This window comes from Oncorhynchus masou, chromosome 1 (assembly GCF_036934945.1).
Source record: "Oncorhynchus masou masou isolate Uvic2021 chromosome 1, UVic_Omas_1.1, whole genome shotgun sequence".
Lineage (NCBI taxonomy): Eukaryota > Metazoa > Chordata > Actinopteri > Salmoniformes > Salmonidae > Oncorhynchus > Oncorhynchus masou.
The window spans coordinates 51,637,510-51,658,505 of record NC_088212.1 but is presented as its reverse complement, the minus strand read 5'-3'; the positions used below and the strand labels follow the sequence as shown (position 1 = coordinate 51,658,505).

The 20,996-nt window shown below is 42.1% G+C and overlaps 2 long non-coding RNA genes across 2 annotated transcripts; both read right to left on the bottom strand.

Moving 5' to 3' along the window:
- Positions 1 to 7,061: 7,061 nt before the first annotated feature.
- On the bottom strand, positions 7,062 to 15,693 carry LOC135556392 (uncharacterized). The gene is made up of 4 exons (XR_010457993.1): positions 15,491 to 15,693; positions 15,076 to 15,216; positions 8,467 to 8,551; positions 7,062 to 7,863 (listed from the first exon to the last, which is right to left on the bottom strand). It is a non-coding gene; the product is annotated as an uncharacterized LOC135556392 (long non-coding RNA).
- Positions 15,694 to 16,686: 993 nt separating this feature from the next.
- LOC135556349 (uncharacterized) lies at positions 16,687 to 20,725 on the bottom strand. Its single transcript, XR_010457979.1, has 3 exons — positions 20,633 to 20,725; positions 20,293 to 20,375; positions 16,687 to 17,071 (listed from the first exon to the last, which is right to left on the bottom strand). It is a non-coding gene; the product is annotated as an uncharacterized LOC135556349 (long non-coding RNA).
- Positions 20,726 to 20,996: the final 271 nt, after the last annotated feature.

Genomic DNA, 20,996 nt, shown 5'->3' with positions numbered 1-20,996 from the left:
AGAGAGCATTGGGTTGTGTCGTCAACTTGAGCTACAACAGATTTTCACAATGATTTTCACATGTTGCTGCCAACCTTCTAATTTAAACAACTTTTTTTTTTTTATTCACAAAAATATTGTTTTCACATAAGTTTTTTAACACTGTTAATCATAGGAATTAGTGGTTTTATCAGCAAAACAGCAGCCATCTCCTTCGGCACCATTATCATGATTGGACTCAGAAATAACATTTACAAAATACTTTTTTTTAAATGACAATTCCAGGGCAATTGTATTCACTCAGAAAAAAAAATCTCATTATGATTCAGGAAGATATTATTTTTGTTATTCACTATGGATGTCTTGACAAGATGATTAAATTCAATCAAAAATATTTGTAATTTTGGTATAGAATTCTGACATTTTTGTTTGTGTATAAAGTATTTGGCAACAAGAATTTAAAAAAATTCAATCATTTCAATGATCTTATTATCATTGCAATAGTAACATATTCTTCATGTCAAAAACACAGTGTTCAAAAAGGTAAATAAGTATTCTGCAAGGTTTTTCCAAAAATCTATCATAGATTTACATTCATAGAACAAGTGAGTCGGATGTTCACCTTCTTTTTAGCAGAAAATATCAACAAATGTGGACAACATAGAATTACATGGATATATCTTATGTAGAGTTTTAAAGTGCACTTCCTTAAATGTGTGTGTGTGTGTATATATATATATATATATATATATATACATACAATAAGGCATCAAGCAAGCTTTTTTCCAGACAATGTCAGGAATAAACATGTTCCGGAAAATGTTTCCCCTAGGCGTAAATTGTTTCTGTGAATGGAAAATGTGCCTTGTGTATTTGTACAATAAGATTTCTCATGTAAGCCCATGCCTTCCAAACTGATTTCTGGATAAGCTCTGTGATCATCACCAAAACTAAGGGGAGTTTTCATTAGTGTAGTTAAACCACTGGGAATGGCTTTGATCACAGAAATAAACTCTCTGAAAGGTATTGTAAACTCATTCAATGTTATAAATTGTTCATATGAAAGAATATTACCCCTGTTGTCAAAAATACATATTGTACAGGCAGTCAATTAGTGCTTGCAGTTGCGTCACAAATCGCTTAGCAACCGCACCAAGCATCAGTCTGAATGGCTACATGGCTTGCTGCGTTTTGCTACCACCCGAAACTTTGACTATTATTTCGTTTTTCTAAGGACCCAGGCTAACTCAAATGCTAACATGTAATTTATGTTTGCTAGTTAGCTAACTTGACATACTCTATATCTACAGTAGCTAGCTACGTGAATTCACCAGCTTGCTAACTTCATTTTAGCTAACGTTAGTTAGCTATCTTGATGTATTTATCATTTTTACTCCAAATGCATTTGTAGTTAGCTAGCTACCTAACAGCCATGGAAGAGGGTGAAATGATTAGCTAGCACTTCCAGCGGTCAAAGGAGGGAGAGTAGGCTACTGTTACCCTGGATATGGACGGTAACTTTGTGGGAGGGCATTATTAAACTATTCCCCAGTTCCAGTCCCTAGCGAGAAAAACTGAGGATATAGCAACATCTCTGTAATGTTTTCTGTCCTTAGATACAGTATACAGAGCCATCAAACCCTGCTGGGTGTGCAGGCTTCTATTCGAAGGCCAGCACTAACACACCTGATTCAATCTATCAAACCTAATTATTTTTTATATATTTTTTTACATTTAACCTTTATTTATTTAACTAGTCAGTTAAGAACAAACTCTTATTTACAATGACGGACTACCCCGGCCAACCCGGACGACGCTGGGCCAATTGTGCACCTCCCTATGGGACTCCCAATCGCAGCCGGATTTGATGCAGCCTGGATTCGAACCAAGTACTGCAGTGACACCTCTTGCACTGAGATGCAGTGTCTTAGACCATTTGCCTTAAGGGCATTTCCAATGGATCCCTTGAAATTGTGCATTTGAAGCAAAGACAAGCTTAACTCATACAGTCGGAAGTTTACATACACTTAGGTTGGAGTCATTAAAACAGATTATTTCACTTATAATTCACTGAAAAAAATTCTAGACCTCCACAAGTCTGGTTCATCCTTGGGAGCAATTTCCAAACGCCTGAAGGTACCACGTTCATCTGTACAAACAATAGTATGCAAGTATAAACACCATGGGACCACACAGTCGTCATACCATTCAGGAAGGCGACACATTCTGTCTCCTAGAGTTGAAGTACTTTGGTGCGAAAAGTGCAAATCAATCCCAGAACAACACAAAGGACCTTGTGAAAATGCTGGAGGAAATGGGTACAAAAGTATCTATATCCACAGTAAAATAAGTCCTATATCGACATAACCTGAAAGGCCGTTCAGCAAGGAAGAAGCCACTGCTCCAAAACCGCCATTAAAAAAAGCCAGACTACGGTTTGCAACTGCACATGGGGACAAAGATCGTACTTTTTGGAGAAACGTCCTCTGGTCTGATGAAACAAAAATAGAACTGTTTGGCCATAATGACCATCGTTCTGTTTGGAAGGAAAAGGGGAGGCTTGCAAGCCAAATAACCCCATCCCAACCGTGAAGCACGGGGGTGGCAGAATCATGTTGTGGGGGTCCTTTGCTCCAAGAGGAACTGGTGCACTTAACAAAATAGATGGCATCATGAGGCAAGAAAAATTATGTGGATATATTGAAGCAACATCTCAAGACATCAGTCAGTAAGTTAAAGCTTGGTCGCAAATGGGTCTTCCAAATGGACAATGACTCCAAGCATACTTCCAAAGTTGTGGCAAAATAGCTGAAGGACAACAAAGTCAAGGTATTGGAGTGGCCATCTCCCTGACCTCAATCCCATAGAAAATGTTTGGGTAGAACTGAAAAAACAGGTGCGAGCAAGGAGGCCTACAAACCTGACTCAGTTACACCAGCTCTGTCAGGAGGAATGGGCCAGAACTCACCCAACTTATTGTGGGAAGCTTGTGGAAGGCTACCCAAAACGTTTAACCCAAGTTAAACAATTTAACGGCAATGCTACCAAATACTAATTGAGTGTATGTAAACCAATGACGCACTGGGGATGTGATGAAATAAAAGCTGAAATATCATTCTCACTATTATTATTCTGACATTTCACATTCTTAAAATAAAGTGGTGATCCTACCTGACCTAAGACAAGGATTTTTTACTCAGATTAAATGTCAGGAATTGTAAAAAAAACTGTGTTTAAATGTATTTGGCTAAGGCTAAACTTCCGACTTCAACTGTACTTACCAGTGATGAAATGATAGTAGGTCTTGTACTGGCAGCTGTCTGGGTTAAAGTCTTGACAATAAAAGTTGATTTAATTTGACGGGCCAAAAGGTTCCTTCGCCTTTCTGACAGTTGTTGAGTCTCATCTCATTGGTATCAACAATGGTATTTTTAGGATTGCAGGGAATCTGTAAGCATATTTCTGCCCGTTGTCTTTCCTGTCTTGTTAGAGCAGCCAAATACTACACTGAAAATGGCCGTGGTGATGAATCAACTAGTTTAGGCACTGTTATTGTGCAGTTTGGGGTTAGGCACTGTTATCATACAGTTTTGGGTAGCCACTGGGCTGTTTTCGTTGAAGGAATGAATGACCACCAGGAGGCATCGTACGTCAACTTCAAGCCCTCTATACAGGTAATATAAATTACTATGCAATACAATTACTGACAAGTTATTTAAGAGCTGCAGCTACATCTATTTAATAAAATATTTTAACTGTCCCTTCTCAGTGTATTTTCCCCTTCATAATTTTCTCTATCAGTGATTCCATAGTATATTATTTTCGTAAAGGATACCGTCAGTCAGGTAAGCTGAATTCAGGTAATTATTTATATATCTACAGTGTCTTGCGAAAGTATTCAGCCCCCTTGAACTTTGCGACCTTTTGCCACATTTCAGGCTTCAAACATAAAGATATAAAACTGTATTTTTTTGTAAAGAATCAACAACAAGTGGGACACAATCATGAAGTGGAACGACATTTATTGAATATTTTAAACTTTTTTAACAAATCAAAAACTGAAAATTTGGGCATGCAAAATTATTCAGCCCCCTTAAGTTAATACTTTGTAGCGCCACCTTTTGCTGCGATTACAGCTGTAAGTCACTTGGGGTATGTCTCTATCAGTTTTGCACATCGAGAGACTGAAATTTTTTCCCATTCCTCCTTGCAAAACAGCTCGAGCTCAGTGAGGTTGGATGGAGAGCATTTGTGAACAGCAGTTTTCAGTTCTTTCCACAGATTCTCGATTGGATTCAGGTCTGGACTTTGACTTGGCCATTCTAACACCTGGATATGTTTATTTTTGAACCATTCCATTGTAGATTTTGCTTTATGTTTTGGATCATTGTCTTGTTGGAAGACAAATCTCCGTCCCAGTCTCAGGTCTTTTGCAGACACCATCAGGTTTTCTTCCAGAATGGTCCTGTATTTGGCTCCATCCATCTTCCCATCAATTTTAACCATCTTCTCTGTCCCTGCTGAAGAAAAGCAGGCCCAAACCATGATGCTGCCACCACCATGTTTGACAGTGGGTATGGTGTGTTCAGGGTGATGAGCTGTGTTGCTTTTACGCCAAACATAACGTTTTGCATTGTTGCCAAAAAGTTCAATTTTGGTTTCATCTGACCAGAGCACCTTCTTCCACATGTTTGGTGTGTCTCCCAGGTGGCTTGTGGCAAACTTTAAACAACACTTTTTATGGATATCTTTAAGAAATGGCTTTCTTCTTGCCACTCTTCCATAAAGGCCAGATTTGTGCAATATACGACTGATTGTTGTCCTATGGACAGAGTCTCCCACCTCAGCTTTAGATATCTGCAGTTCATCCAGAGTGATCATGGGCCTCTTGGCTGCATCTCTGATCAGTCTTCTCCTTGTATGAGCTGAAAGTTTAGAGGGACGGCCAGGTCTTGGTAGATTTGCAGTGGTCTGATACACCTTCCATTTCAATATTATTGCTTGCACAGTGCTCCTTGGGATGTTTAAAGCTTGGGAAATCTTTTTGTATCCAAATCCGGCTTTAAACTTCTTCACAACAGTATCGCGGACCTGCCTGGTGTGTTCCTTGTTCTTCATGATGCTCTCTGCGCTTTTAACGGACCTCTGAGACTATCACAGTGCAGGTGCATTTATACGGAGACTTGATTACACACAGGTGGATTGTATTTATCATCATTAGTCCTTTAGGTCAACATTGGATCATTCAGAGATCCTCACTGAACTTCTGGAGAGAGTTTGCTGCACTGAAAGTAAAGGGGCTGAATAATTTTGCACGCCCAATTTTTCAGTCTTTGATTTGTTAAAAAAGTTTGAAATATCCAATAAATGTCGTTCCACTTCATGATTGTGTCCCACTTGTTGTTGATTCTTCACAAAAAAATACAGTTTTATATCTTTGTTTGAAGCCTGAAATGTGGCAAAAGGTCGCAAAGTTCAAGGGGGCCGAATACTTTCGCAAGGCACTGTATTTAAATTGAATTAAACTCCCCATAATACATAAAGAGAGTACTACATACAAAAAAGGACATACAATATATGAATCATTCTCATTGTTTACCCATATAGTTAACCCATAAAATGACATGGGATAGGGTTGAAGTTTAATATAAAATGTAAAAATATATGTGCAATATATTTTACAGCAGAACAAATACTGTATACATTGCTAATTAAGTTCCCCGGCAAGAAAACCTAAAATGTCGCTCAAACAAAAGGGGGAACTGAACAGTCACTGACAACAACCAAAATGAAACAAGTGGGGTTTTAGGGGGAGTTCTGAAAGACGTGGGGGTGCCCACTGAAAGTTGACAAGTAACAACACGTGGAACCTTAAAGACATCCACCACAAGAGCCCACTAAATTTGCAAAAAAGAGAAGAGGCAAAAAAAAACCCACCAAACTTATACAGGAAGCAAACCAAAAAGTGGAGCAAAATGAAAACAGGAATGATCAGATAAAGGACTGTATGCCTAGAAATCAAAAAGAAGGAGCGCCGAATAAGTGTTAACCCTCCACATCTCTCAAGAGCACTAGGTCGGCACAGGTTTAACACATACTGACTAACGAGGTGACACCAATCGGTGCGCCCTATGTGCTAACGAGCTATACCTGCTGAAGTCCCACCTCAAAACATAAGTGGAAAAAACAAAGCCTGTAACATTATGAAGAACAGTAGCACTTAAAATGTCAAATCTAGGTTTGTTTATTGAGAATGTTAAAACGGCATTAATTGAAGACGATCCATATTGAGCATTTTATTGCTGAGAAAAAGTGTTTTCAATTTACTCAACATTGCTTGGGGTGTTCTCTAAAAATGCTATTTTTCAAGAGTATGCTTGTTCTTTATATAGTCAAAATTGCACTGTATTTGGGTGCTTTCTGGAAGTAAGCTACCATGGCAATTTTCTACATGTATACCCTGGCCATTCTCTATGTGGGCAACATTGTTAAACATCAGGGAGGAATCCCTGTTCTCTCTGTTACTTTTAGGAGTATTTTCAATGTATTCTGTATTTTGCGGAATAAAAATATGTTTTATATTGAGGGTACTGTGAGATGAACCAGGGTTAAAAATCCCGTCCTCTCTCACAGGTGGCCTTTCTTGCCCCAGCTCAACATAGCCATTTTCCCCTGAGAGATCAGTGACTAAGAACTCCTCCAGCTTCAGTACATTCTTCACACGGTTTTTCTGTTGGGGAAAATGTACATTATACACATTAGACTGTGGTCTAGGGTTTTAAGGAGCTTAACTAACACAACACTCTCTCTTTGTACACAACAATTTCCGACATGTTGTGCGTGTCCCAAATGGTGGATGCAACTGTGCATGGCCATGAAAATGACCTCATGGTGTGACTCCAAAAGCCATCGTCCAACAACACTGGCCCCAGGGTTAGCAATATTTGGAAATAAATATGTTTTGTAGCTGCAGAGAAAAGAACACAATAATAATATGCACAATGTGTTTAAACTAAATATGCAGTGTGGAATTATAGAGAAAAGCCCTTAACCTTCGACATGACACAGTTCTTCAACTTTATTGTTTATTCAATTCCACTCAATATACAGTCGTGGCAAAAAGTTTTGAGAATGACACAAATATTAATTTTCACATAGTTTGCTGCTTCAGTGTCTAGATATTTTTGTCAGATGTTACTATGGAATACTGAAGTATAATTACAAGCATTTCATAAGTGTCAAAGGCTTTTATTGACAATTACATGAAGTTGATGCAAAGAGTCAATATTTGCAGTGTTGACCCTTCTTTTTCAAGACCTCTGCAATCTGCCCTGGCATGCTGTCAATTAACTTCTGGGCCACATCCTGACTTTGTTTCTGGCCATTTTTAACCTCTAATCAAACCCACAAATGCTGATGCTCCATCCAGATACTCAACTAGTCTAAAGAGGGCCAGTTGTATTGCTTCTTTACTCAGAATAACAGATTTCAGCTGTGCTAACATAATTGCAAAAGGGTTTGCTAATGATCAATTAGCCTTTTAAAATAATAAACTTGTATTAGCTAACACAACATGCCATTGGAACACAGGAGTGGTGGTTGCTGACAATGGACCTATATACAGTAGATATTCCATTAAAAAAAAGCAATTTCCAGCTACAATAGTCATTGACAATATTAACAATGTCTACATTATTTCTGATCAATTTGATGTTATGTTAATGAACAACAAATGTGCTTTTCTTTAAAAAACTAGGACATTTCTAAGTGACCCCAAATTTTGAACGGAAGTGTGTCTTGATTGTCCCCCGAAAGAAAAGTATTGTGCAGCATAAAAAAGCCAAATACATACAAAAACAAACACAGCAAATATACAGAGACAAGCTGAAAATAAGAAGGGAAAAAAAACATGCATTAGAGTGCCATTTTTTTCTATTACTCTCGGTGATATGCGTATTGGCATTATCTGATTGGCCATCACGTCATTCATATACAGATGTTGGATCTTAATTTGATAACACTTTTAGTGCAGATAATTTTACTGCGCGGCAGTAAATGCAGATGAGCTTCATGATTTACATAAATTCACTGAAAACCCTCACTAACACAAGGTTATATTAACAGTATTACACTTTTCATGAACAGTTGCCTATTTTGTCCAGCTAATAGCCTAACCATTGATCAAGCAACATTATGGACTAAATGTTCAAATCCTGTTGCTGCATGATTAGTTTGCTACGACAATACTGATCAAATTAAGATCCTACAGCTGCATACACATAAGCCAAAGGACAGTCAGATAAGGCCTATTCACATATCACAGAGAGCAACAGGAAAAAACAAGGATCATCCCTGATCATTAATGACAAAGAGCCTTGAGCCTTATGTTAAGATACTGATGAAGCTAAGTACACATAAGCAATGAGAAAAGTAAAAGCAATGTGTAGGTTTTAATTATGAAGAAAAATACAAAAATGTATGACTTACACAGTTCTGGATAAGATCAAGAAAACTCCAAGGCCAAGAGTAAGCAGGACGATTAGACAGAAGGTGAACATTATTTCATTATGTTCTGAAAATGGAACAAGTTTCATATATTCAGACTTATGTTTATTTTGTCAATCAAAACCAATGTGGACAAAATAACCTTGTATTTAATATTCTACCAACATTATAATGAGATATGCAATAAAATACACCAATGTACAAGCAAGCAGCTTTGGACAGAATCAAGCCTGTAGGTAGATGGCATAATTTAGAATTGCCCAATTCTAATGATATTATACACTACCATCTTAATACTGTAAGGCTTTCTGACTAACCAAATACACTACCATTAATAAGTTTGGGGTCACTTAGAAATTTCCGAGAGAGGCTCATTTAGTTTATCATTTTAAAAGGCTAATTGATCATTACAAAACCCTTTTTCAATTATGTTAGCACAGCTGAAAATTGTTATTCTGATTAAAGAAGCACTAAAACTGGCCTTTAAACTAGTTGAGTATCTGGAGCATCAGCAATTGTGGGTTCGATTACAGGCTCAAAATTGCCAGAAACTGTCAGGATTTGGCCAGGGTTGTTCCGGGTTTTGGTCACTAGATGCCCCCATTGTGCTTTTTGACCTTATGTTTTTTCCCTTGTTCCCCATTATTATTTGCACCTGTACCTCGTTTCCCCTGATTGTATTTAAACCCTTAGTTTCCCTCAGTTCTGTGCTCTGTGTTTGTATGTTAGCACCCAGCCCTAGTGTTCTGTGTTTTCTTGTCGATTCCGGTGGATGCTCTTGTGGAATTCTGTTTTTTGTTTTTGAGTGTCTCTTGAGGCTTTTTTGTGCTATTCCTACCACCTTTTGGATTTGCCATTTTTGTATTTATGGACTTCTCCTTTTTACTTTATTAAATACACCGTCTTAAGTACTGCTGTGTCTGCCTCATCTTCTGGGTTCTGCTGACTATTCGTGGCTCAGTTGGTTAAGTGACTGTTTCTCACTCCGGAGACCCAGGTTCGTAACCGGGTCCTGACAGAAACACAGAGCCAAAAATGAACCCAGAGGCAGCCAGTTCCCAGGACCTTTTTGCCATGCTGTCCCACCACCAGGAGACTGTCCAACGCCACGAAGCCGCCCTGGTTCAGCAAGAGGCCTTAATGGCTAGACATTCTCATCTTCTGTCGGAGATGCTGACTTCCATTAAGCAAATATCTGATCGTCTTACCCCGGCAACAGTTCCCGTCCCAGTACCTCAGATTCACGTACCCATGGCAGTTAACCCCCTGGCTGAACCTCATCTTCCACCTCCCCAACGGTTCTCAGGTGATCCAAGTGCTTGTAAAGGGTTTCTCACCCAATGTTCTCTCTCCTTTGAGCTACAACCCTCGTCGTTTCCCACCGACCGGTCTAAGATCGCTTATATCATCACCCTGCTGTCGGAAAAAGCCCTGGCCTGGGCTACTGCTGTGTGGGATGCCCATAGTTCCTGCTGTGCCAGCTACTCTGCCTTTGCTGAGGAATTCAAACGAGTGTTTCAAGGCCCAAGCAGTGGTTCTGACTCAGCCAAACAGCTCCTGACTCTCCACCAAGGTTGGCGCAGCGTGACGGACTATGCCATCCAGTTCCGCACGGTGGCAGCAGCAAGTGGCTGGAACAACAAGGCGCTCACGGTGTGCTTTCTGAAAGGCCTTTCCGACACTATCCAAGATGAACTGGCCACTCGGGAACCACCGGACAATCTCGAGTCCCTGATCAAGTTGGCCTCACGCATTGACCAGCGTCTGAGAGAGAGAGAACTCAACCGTAGACCTCTAGCCCCTATCAGTCCCAGCTCCGAGTCCCCACCTTTATCCTCGCTGGCTCCATCGGAACCCATGCAGATTGGACGCATCTCCCAGGCTGAGAGAGACCGCCGGATGAGGGAGCGACGCTGTCTATATTGCGGCAAACCGGGCCATTTCCGTTCCACGTGTCCCGGGCTCCAGGGAAACGCTCTGTCCCGTACAGACCGGGGGGAACTGTAACGGGAAACATAACCTCCTCCCATCCGTCCAACTCCCGTCTGCTCATTCCAGTCACCCTCTCCTGGGACAACCACAAGCTTCACCTTCAAGCCTTGGTAGACTCTGGAGCCGCAGGTAACTTCATGGATGGTGTCTGGGCGAAGGAGAATGGCGTTCCCTCTGAACTTCTAAGTGAACCCATGAGGGTCAATAAATTGGATGGAAGCCCTTTGGGATCTGGACTTGTCACTCATGTCACTACCTCCTTGCGACTTTCAGTTTCACAACACCAGGAATTGATGAACTTTCATTTGATCTCCTGTTCCGAGTTCCCTCTCGTCCTTGGATACCCCTGGCTTCACAGCCATAACCCTCACATCGACTGGTCTGTGGGCACTATCAAGCAGTGGGGTCCTACGTGCCAAGCTACTTGTATTTTCCAGAATTCCCCGAGTTCTACTCCCGAGTCTTTAGAATCCATCGACCTGACCCGAGTTCCCGAGTGTTACCATGACCTCAAACTGGTGTTTAGCAAACAGAGGGCCACCATGCTACCACCCCATAGACCTTACGATTGCCCCATCGACCTGTTTCCGGGCACTTGCCCCCCCAGGGGTCGGATCTTTTCCTTATCTCCACCCGAACGAGCTGCTATGGATACCTACATCAAGGACGCTCTGGAAGCAGGCCTCATGCGTCCATCCACCTCCCCGGCGGGAGTAGGGTTTTTCTTTGTGGCCAAGAAAGACGGTGGATTACGTCCTTGCATCGACTACCGGGGACTTAATGCCATAACCGTCCGTAACCGTTACCCGCTACCCCTTATGGCCACAGCCTTCGAGCTGCTCCAGGAAGCAGTTGTTTTCACTAAGCTTGACCTGCGGAACGCATACCATCTTGTGCGGATCAGACCTGGTGACGAGTGGAAGACCGCTTTCAACACGCCTACTGGTCACTATGAATACTTGGTGATGCCCTTCGGCCTGACCAACGCCCCAGCGGTGTTCCAAGCGCTCATAAACGATGTGCTTAGGGATATGCTTAACATATTTGTGTTTGTTTACTTGGATGACATCCTCATCTTTTCGAGCTCCCTTCAAGAACACACTAAGCATGTCAGACAAGTACTCAAACGCCTCCTGGACAGCCATCTGTACGTTAAGCCGGAAAAATGTGAATTCCATTCATCCCGAGTACAATTCCTGGGATTTGTAGTGGAACCCGGTCGAGTCCAAATGGACCCCAGGAAGGTAGGGGCGGTAGCGGATTGGCCCACCCCCAAATCCGTTAAGGAAGTTCAGCGTTTCCTGGGCTTCACAAACTTCTACCGCAAGTTCATCAAGAACTTCAGCTTGGTGGCAGCCCCTCTCTCAGCTTTAACCAAGGGTGGCAATGCAAGGTTTTTGTGGGGAAGAGAAGCTGAGACGGCCTTCCAAGGACTCAAGCAGCGCGTTCTCTCTGCTCCCATCCTGATACTACCGACTACGGATGAACCATTTGTGGTGGAGGTAGACGCATCAGAGGTTGGTGTTGGAGCTGTCCTGTCTCAGAGGGGTGAAGACAAGAAGCTTCATCCGTGCGCTTTCTTCTCACACCGGCTTACCCCGACTGAGAGGAACTACGATGTGGGGGATCGTGAACTCCTAGCGGTTAAGATGGCATTGAAGGAATGGAGACACTGGCTCGAGGGGGCTTCTCACCCGTTTCAAGTGCTTACGGACCACAAAAATCTGGAGTATATCCAGCAGGCGAAGCGGTTGAACTCTAGACAAGCTAGATGGTCTCTTTTCTTCAATCGATTCCAGTTTATCCTCACCTATCGGCCCGGGTCGAAGAATCTCAAACCGGATGCCCTGTCCCGAGTCTACGCTCCTGCCATTCGAGATGACACGGACATGCCTGTCCTTCCTGCTGCTAAGATTGTGGCTCCGATCTCGTGGCAAGTTGAGGATACCGTGAGACGTGCTCAAGCTAGCGAACCGGACCCGAAAGGAGGTCCTGCCAATCGGTTGTTTGTCCCCAAGGCAGTGAGGACTCAGGTCCTTCTGTGGGGGCACTCCTCTCGCCTCACCTGTCATCCGGGCGTAGGTCGCACCTTGGAGTTCATCCAGCGTAAGTTCTGGTGGCCTACCATAAGAGAAGACGTTGCCACTTTCGTCAATGCCTGTCCCGTGTGCTGCCAGGGCAAATCTTCTCACCTCCGCCCTCAAGGACTCCTTCACCCTTTACCTGTTCCCCACAGACCCTGGTCCCATATCTCATTGGACTTTATTACTGGACTTCCTCCATCCCATGGCAATACTACTATCCTAGTCATAATCGACAGGTTTTCAAAGGCGGCCAGGTTCGTCCCTCTGACTAAGTTACCTTCTGCCAAGGAAACGGCTGAGTTGGTAATTAATCATGTGTTCCGAGTCTTCGGCATTCCTCAAGATATGGTTTCTGACAGAGGTCCCCAGTTCGCCTCAAGGTTTTGGAAGGCCTTCTGCCAACTCATGGGGGCTTCTGCCAGTCTATCTTCAGGGTACCATCCGGAGTCCAACGGCCAAACAGAGAGGATGAATCAAGAGCTGGAAACCACCCTCCGATGTATGACTCGTGACAACCCGTCCACATGGTCATCCTTTATTGTTTGGGCCGAATACGCGCACAACACCTTGCGCTCCTCCTCCACTGGTATGTCCCCGCACGAGTGTCAGTTTGGCTATGCTCCTCCATTGTTCCCGGACCAGGAGGCAGAAGTCAGAGTGCCTTCAGCCTTGAAGTTCGTCAGACGCTGTCGGCTTATGTGGAGGAAGACCCGTCTTAATCTTATGCGTTCCTCACAGAGGTACCAACAACAAGCCAACAGACGTCGCCGTCCCGGGCCTACCCTGCGCCCCGGCCAGAGAGTCTGGCTCTCCACAAGAGACTTACCTCTACGGGTGGAGTCTCGCAAGCTGTCCCAAAAATACATCGGTCCCTTCAAGGTTGCCAGGAGAGTTAACCCAGTTTCTTATCGCCTACACTTACCCAGATCCCTTAAGATTAATCCCACATTTCACATTTCATTGTTAAAACCTGTTGTTTTTCTCCCCTTGTCCCGGCAGACAGACCTCCCCCTCCGCCTCGTGTCATTGGAGGCCAGCCGGCTTATACCGTCCATCGGATACTGGATTCCCGCCGGGTGCAGCGGTCCTGGCAGTATCTGGTGGACTGGGAAGGCTACGGTCCCGAGGAGCGCTCCTGGGTTCCTGCCAAAGACATCCTGGATCCTGACCTCATTCGTCAGTTCAGGGCCCTCCACCCTGAGAGAGCTGGTAGGAACGTCAGGAGCCGTTCCTAGGGGGGGGATTCTGTCAGGATTTGGCCAGGGTTGTTCCGGGTTTTGGTCACTAGATGCCCCCATTGTGCTTTTTGACCTTATGTTTTTTCCCTTGTTCCCCATTATTATTTGCACCTGTACCTCGTTTTCCCCTGATTGTATTTAAACCCTTAGTTTCCCTCAGTTCTGTGCTCTGTGTTTGTATGTTAGCACCCAGCCCTAGTGTTCTGTGTTTTCTTGTCGATTCCGGTGGATGCTCTTGTGGAATTCTGTTTTTTGTTTTTGAGTGTCTCTTGAGGCTTTTTTGTGCTATTCCTACCACCTTTTGGATTTGCCATTTTTGTATTTATGGACTTTTTACTTTATTAAATACACCGTCTTAAGTACTGCTGTGTCTGCCTCATCTTCTGGGTTCTGCTGACTATTCGTGGCTCAGTTGGTTAAGTGACTGTTTCTCACTCCAGAGACCCAGGTTCGTAACTGGGTCCTGACAGAAACAAAGAACTTTCTTCTGAAAGCTTCATTAAATGCTAACCGCAAAACTCTGCCTAGAAGGCCAGCATCCCGGCGTCGCCTCTTCACACTGTTGACGTTGAGACTAGTGTTTTGCGAGTACTATTTAATGAAGCTGCCAGTTGAGGACTTGTGAAGCGTCTGTTTCTCAAACTAGACATTCCAATGTACTTGTCCTCTTGCTCAGTTGTGCACTGGGCCTACCACTCCTCTTTCTATTCTGGTTAGAGCCAGTGTGCGCTGTTCAGTGAAGGGAGTAGTACACTGTTGTACGAGATCTTCAGTTTGTTGGCAATTTCTCGCATGGAATAGCCTTCATTTCTCAGAACAAGAATAGACTGACAAGTTTCAGAAGAAAGTTCTTTGTTTCTGGCAATTTTGAGCCTGTAATCGAACCCACAATTGCTGATGCTCCAGATACTCAACTAGTTTAAAGAAGGCCAGTTTTATTGCTTCTTTAATCAGAATAACAGTTTTCAGGTGTGCTAACATAATTGCAAAAGGGTTTTCTAATGATCAATTAGTCTTTTAAAATTCTAAATTTGGATTAGCTAACTCAACGTGCCATTGGAACACAGGAGTGATGGTTGCTGATAATGGGCCTATGTAGATATTCCATTAAAAATCAGCCGTGTACAATAGGCATTTACAACATTAACAAGGTCTACACCTGTTATTTTAATGGACAAAAAAATGTTCTATCAAAAACAAGGACATGTTTAAGTGACCCCAAACTTTTGAACGGCAGTGTATGTTCTCAACAATACTGTACTTAAAGAAATACTTACCAAAAATATGTGTTTTAATCTGAATAATTTCTCTTGAAATGTTGTCATTAGAAGTCTCCGCCAGTAAATTAACAGAATAGCCTGTGTTTGTGCGGAGTTTGAAGAATGTGTGCTGCCATACCTCTGTCCAGACAGGGATAGCTGAGATGGTGAATAGAATAGCAATTGATCTGTCTGTATATCAACAATAGTTTCAAGACCGTGATTGTTAACCCAGGGACAAAACAATGACTTTATCACATAGGACCAAATCTTAACTTGAGATCAAACATTCATGCAAAATCCCTCAAATATATAAATTCAAACTGTATAGTAAAGTGTAAAGTGTAGCAATTTTCATGTTTAATGAAAAGGTTGTTTTTTTTTAAATCACAAATTGCCTGGACTAATATGTAAATAGAGGAAATGCTCTCACATTCAACCTGTATCTCCCCCAGGCGCAGTATCACTCTGTATCTGAGAACCTTGGGGTGAACCTCCTTTCTCTGCCACTCCCACTGTACAGTCACTGTGTTTTTAGTCACATATACAACGTGCATTCCGACTGCACCTAAAAGCACTGAAGCAACATAGCATTGGAGGCTCGTGAGGGGAGGACATCTCATAATATAGGCTGGAAAGAAGTGAATGGAATGGGATCAAATACCTGGAAACCATGTGTTTGATACTCTTCCATTCATTCCGTTCCAACCATTCTTCTGCGGCTGTCCTCCCCAATAAAGGTGCCACCAGCCACCTGTGCGATATTCTAGGAATAGTAGGAACCCCATTTCACATAAACAATAAGTGAATAAATCTTATGACTTTAACATTAGCCCTACTTACTTCCATACTCTAGGTTGGCAAAGATTTACTTGGGTGGCCCACACAGTTGATTTGATATGGGGTAAACATTGATTCTGTATGTTGTCCCAGGCTGAAGATGGTCTGAAACAGAGGTGCATGCATTTTCACAGTCAACATGTCTTATTGCGATTGAACTGTGATACGTGGTATCAATGCTTTGTCTACTTCATCACCGTGCATGCCCATGCATTTACCTTTCAAGACTGTTGATCTGGTGGAGCCATTCACTCGTTTCCAGTGACTGGATGTGGGATGTGCAGCATCAGTGGCCCACTCATTGGCAACCTCACTAACTGGCAGGGATATGTGTCCCACATCCCAATGAAGCACTAGCCTATCATCTTCAGAATTCACCCAAAGTCTTCTCACTGAGGGTAGAGCTAACACCAACATCCGCTGTTTAATAAGTTAATTGACCTAATATCTGATCAATTACACAAGGTGAAAAGCCTTGCCCCTTCAGGGACTACTGTAATTTATGTCAGTAATGTAAAATACCTATGTTGAATGTCTAACTAAACAGTTTTGATTTTTGAATGAATAGTTCAAGGGCAATCTAGAAAAATACATAACATCGCTGGAAATCATTTGACTTAAAGGCTGGAGACCGAGGGCTTATGCATCTGCCATTTCTCACTTCCATCTCAGGCTTCTACAGAAATTGGTGATATTGACACAAAAAGGATATTGCACAATTTTGCCAGGGGTGGAGGAGTCTAATCAACCAGATGGTTGTTAAGATTAGAGACTTCTACCTCATTTTCTCAGAAGTACATTACATTACCATTTACCACGCATTTAGCCTCGTGACAAGCGGTTATTCGACTAGCGCAGAGATTTGGATCTGGGTGTTGAGATTATCACCCCTTAAAATAAAAAAGTCAAACACCTCTGTAATCACTATCTATTCATGGAAATAGACATTTAACTCACTCTGATGAAGACTCAGGTCAATCTTTAGATGAGAGTAAGGAGATCCACCAGCGCTGTTGTATGCCATAACTGTGACCTCCAACTCATCCTCGGTCACCACAAGGACCACCTTCAGATCTGTGGTGTTAGTGGTCACACTCAGAAAGGGGTGCTTTGTTTGTGTGTAGCTCACTTGGTACCCAAGAATATGTCCGTGAGCATCATAAACATCAAGGGCCTGAAATACAAAAACAAATACATTTTTAAAAGTCAAATGGCCTATTCAGATTTAAGAATATATCTATTGATTGGATAATGTATGTACCTGCACTGAAATACTTTTTTTTTTAAAAATACACATACAGCACCAGTCAAAAGTTTGGACACACCTACTCCTTTAAGGGTTTTTCTTTATTTTTACTATTTTCTGCATTGTGGAATAATAGTTAAGACATCAAAACTATGAAATAACACATGGAATCATGTAGTAACCAAAAAAGTGTTAAACAAATCAAAACATATTTTATATTTGAGATTCTTCAAAGTAGCCACCATTTGCCTTGATGACAGCGTTACACACGTGGCATTCTCTCAACCAGCTTCATGAGGTAGTCACCTGGAATGTATTTCAATTAACAGGTGTTCCTTGTTAAAGGTTAATTTGTGAAATGTCTTTCCTTAATTTTCCTTCCAGACTCACGTCAAACCTCTCCAATCCAAAGTTAAATCTAGAATTGGCTTCCTATTTCGCAACAAAGCATCCTTCACTCATGCTGCCAAACATACCCTTGTAAAACTGTCCATCCTACCAATCCTCGACTTCGGTGATGTCATTTACAAAATAGCCTCCAATACCCTACTCAATAAATTGGATGCGGTCTATCACAGTGCCATCTGTTTTGTCACAAAAGCCCCATATACTACCCACCACTGCGACCTGTACACTCTCGTTGGCTGGCCCTCGCTTCATACTCGTAGCCAAACCCACTGGCTCCAGGTCATCTACAAGACCCTGCTAGGTAATGTCCCCCCTTATCTCAGCTCGCTGGTCACCATAGCAGCACCCACCTGTAGCATGCGCTCCAGCAGGTATATCTCTCTGGTCACCCCCAAAACCAATTCTTCCTTTGGACGCCTCGCCTTCCAGTTCTCTGCTGCCAATGACTGGAACGAACTTCAAAAATCTCTGAAACTGGAAACACTTATCTCCCTCACTAGCTTTAAGCACTAGCTGTCAGAGCAGCTCACATATTACTGCACATAGCCCATCTATAATTTAGCCCAAACAACTACCTCTCTATCCTTACTGGATTTATTTACTTATTTATTTTGCTCCTTTGCACCCCATTATTTATATCTCTACTTTGCACATTCTTCCACTGCAAATCAACCATTCCAGTGTTTTACTTGCTATATTGTATTTACTTCGCCACCATGGCCTTTTTTTGCCTTTACCTCCCATCTCACCTCACTTGCTCACATTGTATATAGACTTATTTTTCTACTGTATTATTGACTATGTTTGTTTTACTCCATGTGTAATTCTGTGTTGTTGTATGTGTCGAACTGCTTTGCTTTATCTTGGCCAGGTCGCAATTGTAGATGAGAACTTGTTCTCAACTTGCCTACCTGGATAAATAAAGGTGAAATTAAAAAAAAAAAAAATGCATTTCAGCCAATCAGTGGTGTGACAAGGTAAGGGTGGAATACAGAAGATAGCCCTATTTGGTAAAAGACCAAGTCCATATTATGGTAAGAACAGCTCAAATAAGCAAAGAGAAATGACAGTCTATCATTACTTTAAGACATGAAGATCAGTCAATCTGGAAAATTTCAAGAACTTTTAAAGTTTCTTCAAGTGCAGTCACAAAAACCATCAAGCACTATGATGAAACTGACTCTCATAAGGACCCAAAGCTCTCATAAAGACCCAAAGTTACCTCTGCTGCAGAGGATTAATTCATGAGAGTTACCAGCCTCAGATTGCAGCCCAAATAAATGCTTCAGAGTTCAAGTAACAGACACATTTCAACATCAACTGTGACTGCGTGACTGTGAATTAGGCCTTCATGGTCAAATTGCTACAAATAAACCACTGCTAGGACACCAATAAGAAGAAGAGACTTGCTTGGGCCAAGTAACACAAGCAATGGACATTTGACCAGTGGAAATCTGTCCTTTAGTCTGATGAGTCCAAATTTGAGATTTTTGCTTCCAACCTCCATGTCTTTGTGAGACGCAGTGTACGTGAACGGAGAATCTCCGTATGCGTAGTTCCACCGTGAGGCATGGAGGAGGAGTGGTGATGGTGTGGGGGTGCTTTGCTGGTGACACTGTCTGTGATTTATTTAGAATTCAAGGCACACTTAACCAGCATGGCTTCCACATCATTCTGCAGTGATACGCCATCCCATCTGGTTTGCGCTTAGTGGGACTATCATTTGTTTTTCCAACAGGACAATGACTCAAAACACACCTCCAGGCTCCAAGATCTCTGCATGTGTATTTCCCACCGTAAAGCATGGAGGTGGTGGTGTTATGGTTATGGTGTTGGGGTGCAAACCAGATACACCAACTCATCTGGTTTGGGCTTAGTGGGTCTCAGCATTGGTTTTTCTACAGGACAATGACCCAACACCTCCAGGCTGTGTAAGGGCTATTTGACCAAGAAAGAGAGTGATGAGGCTGCATCAGAGGAACTGGCCTCCACAATCACCCGACCTCAACCCAAGTGAGATGGTTTGGGATGAGTTGGACTGCAGAGTGAAGAAAAAGCAGCCGACAAGTGCTCAGCAAATGTGGGAACTCCTTTAAGACTGTTGGAAAAGCATTCCTCGTGAAGCTGGTTGAGAGAATGCCAAGTGTACAAAGCTGTCATCAAGGCAAGGGGTGGCTAATTTGAAGAATCTAAAATATAATATATATTTTGATTTGTTCAACACTCTTTTGGGTTACTACATGATTCCATATGTGTTATTTCATAGTTTTGATGTCTTCACTATTATTCTACAATGTAGAAAATAGTAAAAATAAAGAAGATCCCTTGAAGGACTAGGTGTGTCCAAACTTTTGACTTGTACTGTACATACATACATACATACATACATAAATATAAACCTTAAAACAGCAAACCTCCAGTTTTTGCTCATCATTATCAAGGATGTCAATCATTTCGGACACCACTATACATACAGTTGAAGTCGTAAGTTTATACATGCAGACCTAAGACAGGGAATTTTTACTAGGATTAAATGTCAGGAATTGTGAAAACTGACTAAATGTATTTGGCTAAGATGTATGTAAACTTCTGACTTCAGCTGTACATGACTGAAAGGTCAATCAGATAAGTCCTCAGATCGGATCATGATGCGGACTTTTATCAAATCTTGAGTATAGATTTTGACGGCAAGATCAAAGTTGAGGATAAACCCGAAGAACAATGTTTTAAACTCAAATTACCTTCCACATAAGCATAAGGTGATGAGGTCCTTGTTTGTTCACCGTCTCCATATGATAACAGATATCTGGCGGTCTAGAGGGTGCTGTGAAAACACAAAAATAAGACCTAGCATGATGTGGCAGTATCAGGAGCCCTCCTGCACACAACATCTTATTCCGGCATCCATATGTTGTTTTCAAATGTAGCTTTGTCACACACCACTGAACTAACATACTTGCTGATTCCATAAAGTATATTTCCCACAATGTAGCTATCCAGGGTAGTTGACAGTCTCAGTAAGGTTTTGAAATGTTGAAGCATGTGTAAGGAATGACTTGGATTTATCATTAATTTTATTACCACTTTCCAGTGTTGTCCCAGTTGTCTCCATGCTCCAGTCACTCCAGTGACCAAATGACAAAATACAGGAAACGGCAATGATGTAGCTGCTGAAAGGCTTGAGGCCTTCAATCCTGTAGACTGCTTTTTCAGCACTTTCCACAAGAACATAGGCTGGGATCTGGTGTGAGAGATGGCAGTATAACACTGAGTCTCTGTCCCAAAAGGCACCCTATTCCCTACATGGTGCACTTCATTTGAAAAGAGCCATATGGGCCCTAGTTAAAGAAGTGCACCATATAGGGAATAGGGTGCTATTTTGGACGTAGTCTGGGATCAGGCTTTAACTACCCAAATAAATGTAACATTGGATTAAAATATGCAT